The 12,411-nt window shown below is 40.1% G+C and overlaps 1 pseudogene; it reads right to left on the reverse strand.

Annotated features, from left to right (window-relative positions):
- Window positions 1-206: 206 nt before the first annotated feature.
- On the reverse strand, window positions 207-11,966 carry LOC107570390 (uncharacterized; annotated as a pseudogene).
- Window positions 11,967-12,411: the final 445 nt, after the last annotated feature.

A 12,411-nucleotide genomic window follows, 5' to 3' on the forward strand; every position in this document is an offset into this window, starting at 1 on the left:
GATTTCCTGGTTCAGGTGTGTTTGATTAGGGTTAGAGCTGAACTCTGCAGGAAAGTGGGTGCCCAGGAGCAAGGTTGTGGACCTTTGCTGTAACAGTTGATCAAAGACCGCAAGAAGCAGTAATAATGAACAAACGAAAAAATAACAAAACATAACATAACTTGACGTAAATACCTCCAATTTGATTAAGTGATTTTCCGTGCAGCTCATGTAGCTTTCCCTTTTCCCAACTTTGAAATTTTTCCACTTTGTATAGTGGGCTCAGACAGTCGGTAGAATTGTCTATGAACTGATATGTCATGTCCTAAAAAGTCAGCAAGCTGATCTAGTTCATTGTCCTTTAAGTTTAAAATTTGGGAAGTGTTTGCTATTTCTTTGCGTAGATGAGTGGACCGTAAATAATCAGGTTTCTTCGCACCACATGCAACTGCAAGTCGTCTGAGACTTTGATGTCCTCTGTAGTACGTCAGGCAGTGTGGTACAGCAAATAAGTACTCGTTTTCATCTGGCACACCACATTCCTTTCTCTTTGCAATCATCAGATTGAGTGCAGTTGACATTTCGGGAGTTAGTAGAACTGCTACCTTTCTCCCTCTTTTCCCTTTTAAGTTCAACACGCTCAAAATACGCACAGCTTCTGTTCATATTCCGACAGTGCCATTCCTTCATGTGTGTTTGAGTGATCTCGTTCAAGAAAATTCATCAGTTTCATCTTTGACACCTCTCCAATGCGTCTTCTGTTGAAGAGGACTATCTTGGTCAATGTTGTATGTGCTAGTCTGGAATAGTTCTGTACTGTTGCCTCCTTCAGTTCTGCAGTTGCCAATTCTGCACTTTTGTCAAGATGCTTGTGAAGTTTTTGGATTATTAAGATTATCTGATTTATTGTACTTCAAATCACTAATAGTACTCAGAGCACAGTGTGAAATGTACTCTGACCATTTTGCCTGATAAAGTTTCTGGAACGCTTCTGACGATTTAATGAGGTCCTCGTCTCCAGCCATGAGAGCATGACAACGTATAATGTCACTCACTTTTAACAGGGAGTGTCCTATTTTCAAGGCTAGACTTGGAGTTTTGTAACTGTTCGGATCTTTGTCAAATCCTGCTGTCTCCTTTACCGCCTCAATGACCTTCATAAAGTTGCTTGGTTTTATAGCATCCTCTAGAGTTTGGATTGAGGACTTTCTGTGCAAAGTCTGTAAGAAACGTCCAAGTTGGCGGGTTTTTTGATGTGTATATAGTCATGCTTTGATGCATCATGACCATGTTTGCTATAAAGAGACTCTGCAAACCGTAACAGGCAAAAGTCTTTGAGAACAACATCTGAAATCTCATCGTCATGCATACGACTTAACATTTTAAGCACGCCATCTTAAGTGCTAGAGCACGCAGATTTTACCAGTGCTGCAAGGCCAAGAACTCGCTTTCTGCCATGATGTTCATTGTCCCCTGGTTTGGAGGAGCACCTCTTCATGTGTCTCCACAACTCGGGCCGTAAAAACATCCCCTTGCAGTGGACACAGTACTCATAATTTTTATAGTTACCTTTAGATTTTCGCTTGACTTTGAGTGAACCAGATCTATTCTTTAGAACATCATTGTTGTGCGTGAACTACGGCTCTGTGTAGTAAATGCTGCTCCATCTGAAAGCAGGTGATGGAGATTTACTACTGATCACAGAACCGGCTTTACTGAGGAGATGTGCATGACAATCGCATGCGATTAATCCTGCAGCCCTAATACAAACTTACACACACATCTTTTTGTTCACACCAATTTTTTTTTTAATACTATGAAACTAAAACAGAAAAGAAGATCAAACTAATTATAAGTAATAAATACATTTAATTAGGACTAATATTTGAGGGCAGTAGCACCTGTGCACCTGGAGCCCTGCATTTAGATGAAACTTAGGGTGTACTCACACTAGGCTGGAGCACAATTAAAGGATAAGTTCACTTCCAGAACAAAAATGTCCTTATAATTTACTCACGCTCATGTCATTCAAGATGTTCATGTCTTTCTTTCTTCAGTCGCAAAGAAATTAAGGTTTTTGAGGAAAACATTCCAGGATTTTCTCCATGTAGTGACTTCAGTGGTGGCCAATGATTGAACGTCCAAAATGCATGGCGAGTAAATTATCAGGATTTTTTTATTCTGGAAATGAACTTATCCTTTAAGTCATTATGATGTGACTGTATTGAAGTAACCAGGAAGAAAAGCGCTCTCGCTCAGCACAATGGAGTGCATTTGTTAACTTTGTGGTTTATTATTTTGAGTCATTTGGGATGTGGTGACGCACAGCCCTCTCACAATATATTGCTTAACAGATCTATCGCTTTTGCTGCTCCGAAATTTTCATGCCATCGTTTGCTTCAAATATCGGAAGGTTTGCAAGGTGGCAGCTGAAGAGCAGCTTTAATAACTAACCGAATACAATTTCCATGAATCAATAACATCACGTTTCCAGTTCCGCGCTCGGGTGCGATTAGCACTCACACTACATGTGTACTGCGCCCAAGCCCAACTGAATCGTGCTCTGGCTCACGTCTTCCAACAGAGCCAGGGACGGCTAAACAACCCGTGCCCAAGCGCTGTACAGAGAGATCACACTAGTCAAATGAACCAGGCTTTGGGGGTCAAACGTGCTCAAGCATGGTTCAGATCGTCTAGTGTGAGTATCCCCCTAGGTCCCTTCTTCATTGTTGTTAGATCTAACACTTTGGTCTATTATGAAATTTATTTTACTCTATTATTGTATTATCCAAGGCATGCATGTTACACTGTACACGTCACAGACTGTATTTCTGGTGGACCATTGTGTATCTAATACAGGGGTGCCCAAACTCGGTCCTGGAGGGCCGGTGTCCTGAAGAGTTTAGCTCCAACCCCAATTAAACACACCTGAACCAGCTAATCAAGCTCTTACTAGGCATTCTAGAACCTTGAAGGCAGGTGTGTTGAGGCAAGTTGGAGCTAAACTCTGCAGGACACCGGCCCTCCAGGACCGAGTTTGGGCACCCCTGATCTAGTATAATAGAAGTTAACTAATTAAGAGATACAGTTTATGGGAAACCAAAAAAAAAACTTACCTTTGATGGGATTAATGTATCTCCCAGTTATTATGTCTTTGTCCTTCCCCATTTTTACATAGATTTCTGCATCTTTTAGAGGATTTGGTCCTCTGGTTCGACGACTCAGACTCACTACAAAATTTCATGTCAAGTCAATCTTTACAGATAAACAGTGTAATATTAAGTGCTTAAGTGCATATTCATAGTTACTCTATATATAAAAAATAACAAAAAATCCAAAACTAAAAATAACACCCCAAAAATAAACTTTGATGTTAAATATTCACTAAAAAGATTTTATCATTAGCTATAGCTCCACACTGGAGAGCTGCTTAATAACAGAAAATCAAGTTGTAATTCTAACTGAAAGCGACACTGAGATGCAGAGATGGAGTGTGAGACGCTCCACACATGCAAATGATATCATTTTGCATGTAGCAGCATTTAATGTGAACAGAGCTGCTCTGACACGCACGTCCTTAACCATGCAAAGAATTAAATCGTGACAGCCTTACAGGAAAGTGTGCAGCATATATTAAAGGGGTCATATGATGCGATTTCAAGTTTTCCTTTCTCTTTGGAGTGTTACAAGCTGATTGTGCATAGATAAGATCCCTGAAGTTGCAAAGACTAAAGTCTCAAATCCAAAGAGATATTCTTTATCAAAGTTAAGACTCTGCCACGCCCCCCTAAAACGGCTCGTTCTAACACGCCCCCACATATCTACCTCACTATGTGGAAATATTTGGATAATGCTGCCCAAATGTGCACACAAAGAAAGAAGGCGTGGTTTCAGTAACCGCAGTTAGTGTTGAAGCAGCCATGTCAGGGAGACGCTGTGTGTTTCTAGGCGAAAGCAAAAGCACTTAATTTGGCCTTTCCGAAAGTAGATGCATTTAGGAATCTTTAAGATTACTTACAACAGAACACCAATGCATGTTATGGATGACCGTTTTGTGAACCTAGGAGAGGAGGTAATTCTGACTTTGCTATGACAATCTGGCGCTTCTGAATCAGCTACTGTTTTGTTATTAGTTTAAGTATTTGCTATTGACTGTTCAAATGCGGAGTTTTGCGCATCGTGTGTGTGTGTGTGTGTGTGTGTGTGTGTGTGAGAGAGAGAGAGAGAGAGAGAGAGAGTCACATCACAGTGGAGTCAGCTGTCTTAACCGTGGTTTGTGTACTGCAAACACATACCAGCTTCATCACTGTGTCTGTCACGCGACTCTTTTCCCCTTTCGGGCTCTGTCTTTACATTTATTTTGAAAGCTGAAGCTCACGATTATGGTAAGGGGTGTTACATTTCCGATGCGTGCTTGTGGTGTTCGGCCAATCACAATGCACTGGGTCAGCTGGCCAATCAGAGCAGACTGCGCTTGTCAAAAGAGGGGGCTTTGTAGAAAACGAAGCGTTTGAGAGAGGTGGGGCATAGAGGACCTACAATAATGTACAGTATTTGAAAAATAATGTGTTTTTTTAACATTAAAACATGTCAACATATTCTGTTACACCAAATAATGATCTTTAAAATAGCATCATATGATCCCTTTAAGGGGGGAAAAAGCTGCAGGCCAAAGAAGCTGTTGTCCCACTACGAGCCAAACCCCTGACTATAATGTCGCACTTCTGACCAATGAAAGATTCCAGTAGATTACTCATGTGACTCTCCTCTCAGAAATGTTGGAAATTGCAAAACTTTAACCATTTAAATCCTGGATTCTGAAAAATAAATAAAGGTCTGCAAACACTGTAAAAAAACGTGGTTGATTCTGCACAACATGGAGACGACGTAGCATGTAGAAGACCACAAAGCAATGTACTGGATTTGTTATTGCATTTTTTTTTTCTTTTTACACTGTACTCTAGTTAAGTGTGCATGATGATGTTGACAAATGGAGCTGACAAACAAGCAGCAGATGCCAATGAACTGGAGAGATCCAGTATGAGCTTCCGAAATACTGCAAATTCAGAAATTACCGCAGCATCAATGAAGCATTAATAGTGGACTAATACATGCAGAAGAAAAATGAATTAATATGCAATCTTAACACTTTGAAAGATATATAGTAAAGAGATCAGTGGTATAAGAGGAATAACAAATCATTGTCATCATTTAAGTGTGCAAACAGCAAACGTAACAGAAATGCAAAAATAATGGACTTCTGACAAGGCCCCTGAAATAATCAGGCCTCACCTAAAGCTTCATTTTGTGACAGTTTTTTGTGTGTTGTTTTTTGCTAGAAAAAGAGTCAGGAAAAATACCAAGTGTCAGAGCCAGCAAAATCTATGTAAAGTGAATACAGTGAGAAGTGCCTGGTTCCCACAGTGAACTTTTGGTGGTAAAGTTCTTATATAGGGATGTATAAGTGCTGAAGGTGTGGGTTGTGCTTTATCAACGCTGTCATGAATTCACACACCACTGTGTGATGTAATACAAAAATCCTGAAGCAGAATATGCTACCCTCTCCTCATTCCCTGTTTTCAACTCTAACTACAGTAGGCTACATACACCCTCCCAAGGTGAAAAACCTACCGTCGACAAGCTTTTTACTCAGCCTTAACACTCTAGAACACATTTGGAGGATTCTGTAGAGACAAGCTGAGCAGCACTCCCAATTAAAGATCAAGGCATTTAAGGAGGTCATCTTCCAGGAGTTCAACGGGATAGATTGGAGAGTTTGTCATGAACTTGTACACTCAGTGCCAAGAAGGGTCAGAGCAGTATACTTAAGGTATGGAGGACATACTAAGTACCAAAATATTACACATTCATTGAATTTAATCAAGGGTGTACTCATTTTTGCAACCCGTCAGTTAAATCTTTTTTTATTAACTTATACGATTAATAAAATCAGAGAAATATATATCATATTTAATCCATTTACATTTTACCATCTTCCCATGAATTATATTGGTGATCATTAAGAAATAAAATCTTATGCATTTGATCAGAGGGGGTTATACTCATTCATGCTGACACCAGAAAAAGAAGCTGACCAAGCTGTAACAATATTGTAACCAAAAAGACTAACTGGGAGTTTTTAAATGTTTAACACCAGGGGCAAACATGCTATGTCTGTTGGGTCATGTATTCTTTATGGTTCTGCAATTTTGCATTGTAATCTTCAGTTCACAGTAACTGTGCCAAAAGTTGAATAAATGAAGGAAGCCTTCCCAAAACTTTGGATGAAATGGACAAAGAAGCAATAACTGATAAGCATGCATTTTAAAAACTACTGAGAGAGATACCTAACCTGCATAATTAAATGTGAAATGGCCTTACAGAAAATGGCAAGAAAATCAATTTCAAGACACCAAGTTTTATTAAACAAGGGACTGCCACAGAACTTGCCTGGAGGAATATGCAAGCCAAGTTAAAATGGTTTTAAGCTGACAGAATCTAAATCCTCCCTTTTCATTAAGTATGCCATTCATTAAAGGACCTTTGATTAACTCATATCATTTAAAATTACTATCAAACAGTCTGTTAAAAACATGGTGCTTTAAAACACTGCACAATATGATTTACTTAACACTAGAATAAATCCAAAAGACTTGTACTTAGAGTGAACTCATAAAATGAAAATATAAAAGTATTCTATTGACTGACAGCTGAACTGACAGCATTGGCTTGCCAGGAAGAATAAGCAAACTAGGGTAACCTTTTTTTTTATTTTTTTTGCTATAGAATTCACAAAAAAGATCTTTATGATCACAATATGATTTAATTAACACTAGAACAAATCCAAAACACTCAGACTTAGAGTGAACTCATAAAGTGAAAATATAAACAAGTATCCTATTGTTTGACAGCTGAACTGACAGCACTGGCTGACCAGGAACAATAGGGCCTTTTGCACCGCGGGAACAGAACTGATTGTGGAACTACCCACCTTTTGGTGTTTTCGCACCGCCGGAACTGGGTGCGATTTTAGTACCGGACTGCCTTTTTCGAGAACCAAATTAGCTCCTACTCTGGAGCAGGGTCTAACCAGCACAACTGGTACTAATCGTGACGTAAGTAGACATTGATTGGCCAAACGCGTTTGAAAACGCCCTCACCCGCCATGATTTAAAACTCAGTGTAAACATACTGTAAGCATGTCAACTTATTTCGCATGTATGGAGAACAGCGATAGATGGACGGACGCTGAAGTGCAGGCACTTGTAGCAAATGTAGCACTGCCAGTTGTCGTTGGAGATTCTTAGTCCATCTTTCCATTCTTGCAATCGCTTTACGTATACGTCGACTTTCCATGTTCATTATTGTGAAACCCGCGAGACGCAACAAAAACACAGCTCCGATCACAGCGTCCTCCATCCTCCTGTTGTTAACGTTGTTCTTCTTTGTTTCTGTTGTTGAACGCCGCGCACAAATGACGTCGCCGTCGACCGGCTTACGTCACTTCTTAGTACACACTCTCGGTGCGAATGCAACCCTTTAAATGGTACTGGGAAATAGTTCGCTCAAAATCGTCCCAGTAGTTTAGTACTGTACATTTAGTTCTGGAACTAAAGCGATGCGAAAGGCCCTAATATGCAAACTAGGGTAACTTTTTTTTATTTGAAGTTGCTTTAGAATATGTCCAGACACGTTCATTAAAGGGATAGTTCAACTCAAAATTAAAATTATGTCATCATTTACTCACCCTCAAGTTCTTCCAAACACAAAAAAGATCTTTTGAAGAACGTGGTTAACCAAACTAACACAAGTTGTTCCAAACCAGCTTCTTTCTTCTGCTAAACACAAAAAAGATCTTTTGAAGAACATGGGTAACCTAACGGTTTCTTGTCCCCTTTGACTTCCATAAAGTCTCTTATGTTTTGAATTGTTTGAGAATCAAGGATGTGGTGCTCTGCGTTCTCACAATGGGGACCAGAAACTGGTTACCCACAATCTTTAAAATATCTTTTTTGTGTTCAGCAGAAGAAAAAAATTCCTACAGGTTTGGGCAAGTAAATGATGTAATTTTCAGTTTTGGGTGAACTATCCCTTTAAGTGTGCCATACACTACAGAACCTTTGGTTTAAAAAAGAAAAAGAAAAAGAAAAAAAAATGCACCAAAACTGCATACAGCAAAAGTTTGATTTGATTGTGCCAGTCAAATTGTGTGAAAGAGAATAGAAAAGATAGAAGACATTTAAAAACACATCTGTCTCTTGTGAGCTATGCCCTTGTTCCGAAAAAAGTCTCTTATGTTTTGTGTTGTTCAAAAATCAAGAATGGGGTGCTCTGCCTTTTTGCAAGTTTCACATTCTGGTAAAGTTGCCAGCTTTCCTTTACTGATGTGCTCCCCAAAGTGCTTCATGACCGCTTTGACCTCTGACGTGGCCCATGGTCTTTTCACATATGTCCTTTTTTTTCTTTTGCTTGTCAAGCGCTCTAAAATAAATACAGTTAGTTAACATAAACGTACAACATAGTTAAATCCAGCATATGCAGAAAAAGTGATCAATGCCAAGTTTGAACAAAACCAGTCATACCTTTAACGTCAGTATATGAAGTAGCTGTTCTGCTGACTTGATCTGCATTTTGACCTACAAAGTGTATATAAAAAAATGTAAACTAATTTTTCCAAATTTCATGGCATATTAACAATTGAGCACAATCATATTTTGTTTGCCTCTCAAAACTCAGTTTCATAGGGCAAAACAAAAAACACTAAGCATAATTAGAGCAGATAAATACAATAAAGTGCTGTTTTCTAGTACAATTACAACGGGACAAACATTCACATCAAATGTTAACTTGCACACTTATTCGCAAAATCTTAACAAATGCACACTTATTCGCAATCACAAAACTACATTATTTGCATGTGCTTTAAAGCCTTGCCAGTTAAACATTATATTTGCGTACTGTTCTGACATTCAATTCAAGTTTATTTGTACAGCACTTTTCACGATACAAATCATTGCAAAGCAGCTTCACAGCAAAGTAAGTTTATGCAGTATTTAGTGGTAGCTTATCAGTGGTGACTGTCAGTCAACGTACAATGTACACATACACTTTTTCTAAATGCATACCCCCAATAAGGTCTGGCTGCAGACATGCACTTGCATTTTCAGACTTACATTCTCTGACTTGCACTCACGAACACCTGCACTTTCGCAAGTGATGTCACTTGCAATCTTTTTATTTTTTATTTCTATTATTTTATTGAATCTCTCAATTTTACAACAGCAGCCAGGTGATGAAGACAAGAAAAAATAAACTAAATTACAATGTCACTTGCAATTGTCACTTGCACTCTCCACTACCTGCGGCGTCACTTGCAATCCACACAAATCGTGCGTGTTGCCAATGGAGGCAAGACGCTGTGGTGATTAAACGATTAAAACTAATTTAGTACCATAACATGCAGGGTCCTGTAAGTCATCTGTAGGGGAGGCTATCATGTTAGGGTATAAAAGGTCTTTGTAAGCAAATATGGATCATGGATCATGGCTCATCACTTTGTGGCAAAGTTTCATATAATAAGTGTCAGACAAATCAAAAATCACATTTCTCAATGCAGTATTGCAAATAATTTAGGTCTTTCACAAATTACCATACAAAATATTGTGAAAAGTTAAAAGCAAGGCAGGAATGTGCTTGATCTTTAAGGCCTCAGATGGCATCGCAATAAAAACTGTCATGCTGCAGTGTTAAATATAGCCACATGGGCTCAGGAGTACTTCGGAAAACCACCGTCACTTAACACAGCTACTGCATCAAGAAAAGCAACCTGAATCTCTTGTTACTCAAAGAGAAAGCTATACGTCGGTTGACCCTTCGCAGGAATTTGATTGACAGGTGATCTGACCAATCATAACACTGAATCTGAGCCATTTTGTCCAACAAACAAACCAGACAGGACAGTAGATTAACGTCGGTGGACTTGAAATTGAAAAATGGTGTGTGTTGACATCTTTCTGTGGTTGAAACAAGATACCTTCTGATGTTCATTCATGTTTATTTTGTGCTATAACTAGTAAAGTAAAAGAGATGATTGGATGATTGAGGCACTACACCGATCTATACAGCAAGGTAACCAATCACGACATGATCACAGCCTATTCACGACATGGCCACCACTCCAAAATGTCATCCCGTCATGGCTGCCAGTCCAGAGCCTCATCCTATCGTGGCCACCATGCCAGAGTTCTCAGCCGTCATGAATGCCACATCAAGTGTTTCCGGTCATCATAACTTGGGGTGCTCCGATAGCGATTGGCCGATAATAGCTTTGGGATGTTTGATCGGCGGTCTCTATAAAGGCTGATCTCATGCTGATGATGCACCTGCCATGAGGAATTCGGCATGACATGTATCATGCATGCTGCGTATTACTGATATTAACTATATGGCTCCGCGTTATCGTCCGGGCAGAATTATTGTTCCAGCCACCAAAGACAGATTCACAAATAACCTGCCCGATTTATCTCAACTGCTCTGTGTACCAATAAGTACACATGAACTAGACGAAATAACTAGCAACATGGGCACTATCTTCTCTAATACATTAGAAGCTGTTGCCCCCATCAAATTGAAAAAGGTTAGAGAAAAACGTACTGCGCCATGGTACAACAGTAATACCCATTCTCTCAAGAAAAAAACTCGTTGGCACCATATCAATCTCTGTCTGATGCAGGTAAAATAATAATGCTGAAGGTGAGGTACAATTAATTTCTCTTTATTAAATAACTTACAAAGTAATTTGACCGCATGAGTGAATAACAGCGTGTGCTCTCTCTCTTTCCCTATCAAAATGCGCAAATGGATTCAGAACACCACATCGTGTCTGCACTAAAAGCAAGCTGCACAGTTGACACAGGAATTGTCACTTGCACAATCGAGGCAGTGTCGCATCATCACTAATTTTATAATTTGCATTTCTTTTTAAGTTTTGCCTGTGTTTAAACCATTGAGCACTTGCGCACTCTCCTAGAAATGGTGCACTCATGCACGCTCAAAGCGCACACATTCACCTCGCGCCTGTGCTGTTGTACGTGCAGAAAATTGGGCTGCATGCGGACAGTGTGCACAGACATCCGCGGACACTTCTGATGATGAAAACTGTGACACGAGGACAGTGCGTGGACCGCCGCAGAATGCGGACAGTCGATGTATACTTTGGGCTTGAGGCTGCTTCTTACACAGTTCACGAAATCAGGCTTGATGCACTGCATGATCAAACATTTAGGTGACATAATTATATATTATAATATAGTTTAGAGAGATCCCCCCCATTGGGAAATTCCCCCATTTTCAAAAATGAAATTCAGGCCCTAAATGAATGTCAATCAAAATCCTGACTGGAGTATCACTATAAAGAATTCTACATGTTAAAAAGAAGGCTTCAAAACAATCATATCGGCAGATACTGCTTCCTGTTATTGACATTGGAGCCGATCACCAATTATGTCAATGTCAATAACAAACAACCTGATCGGAGCACCCTTAATCATAACCATCACATCTGAAGCTGTCAAGGCAATTCCTGGGCATTTGAGGCTGGCTTCCAGTTTAGAGGACACACCACTTGTGTAAGTATGAGCAGCTGGCATCTCTGTGGTAGTACCAAGACTGGGGGTCTCAGAGGTGGTCCCACTGTCAGTTGAACTCCCCGTTACAGCAATGGCCATTTTGTGTGTTTGGGCCATACACTGCTCTCCAACCCATGAGTCTCCTCCAGAGCCTGCTCCAGCCCATGAGTCCATCTCAGTCCATAAGTCAGCTCCAGAGCCTGGTCTAGCCCCAGAGCTCCTTGCCTGCCTTGTCTTGACCACAGAAGTCACTCTTGAGCTTCCTGTCTGTCCTGTCTTGACCATGGTGAGTGCCCGTGAACCCTCTGCCTGTTCTGTCAAGGCTAAGGAGGCCATATCTGAATTTTCTGCATTGGCCATTATCAAACTCTCTATTACGGCCACAGAGGCTGTTGTTAACCTCTCTGTGCTCTCTATTACAGTTCTGTCATATCCAAAGTGGTGGTCATCTTCTCAGCCTGAGCTGTCTTGGTGGTCACCTGTATTATCAGCTCTGCTGAAGTGGTCTTCAGCTCTATCAACTCAACCCTGGTGGCATTTGGCTCCACCCTGGGGGTCTTTGGTCCCTTCTGCTCCGCTGTAGTGGTCATAGTTGTCATAGTGACTCATTAGCTCCTCCCTGTTTGTTACCTCTTTTTCCTGAGTATATATATATATATATATATATATATATATACACAAACCCAATTCCAAAAAAATTGGGACACTGTACAACCAATACTCTCCACTCTCCTAGATGACAGCCCTAGAAAACAGGATCATTTAGTCAGTGAATGAAAGAGCGAACCGCCATCTTCATATACAA

This window comes from Sinocyclocheilus grahami, unplaced genomic scaffold (assembly GCF_001515645.1).
Source record: "Sinocyclocheilus grahami isolate Dianchi unplaced genomic scaffold, SAMN03320097.WGS_v1.1 scaffold1452.1, whole genome shotgun sequence".
NCBI classification, from domain to species: Eukaryota; Metazoa; Chordata; class Actinopteri; order Cypriniformes; family Cyprinidae; genus Sinocyclocheilus; species Sinocyclocheilus grahami.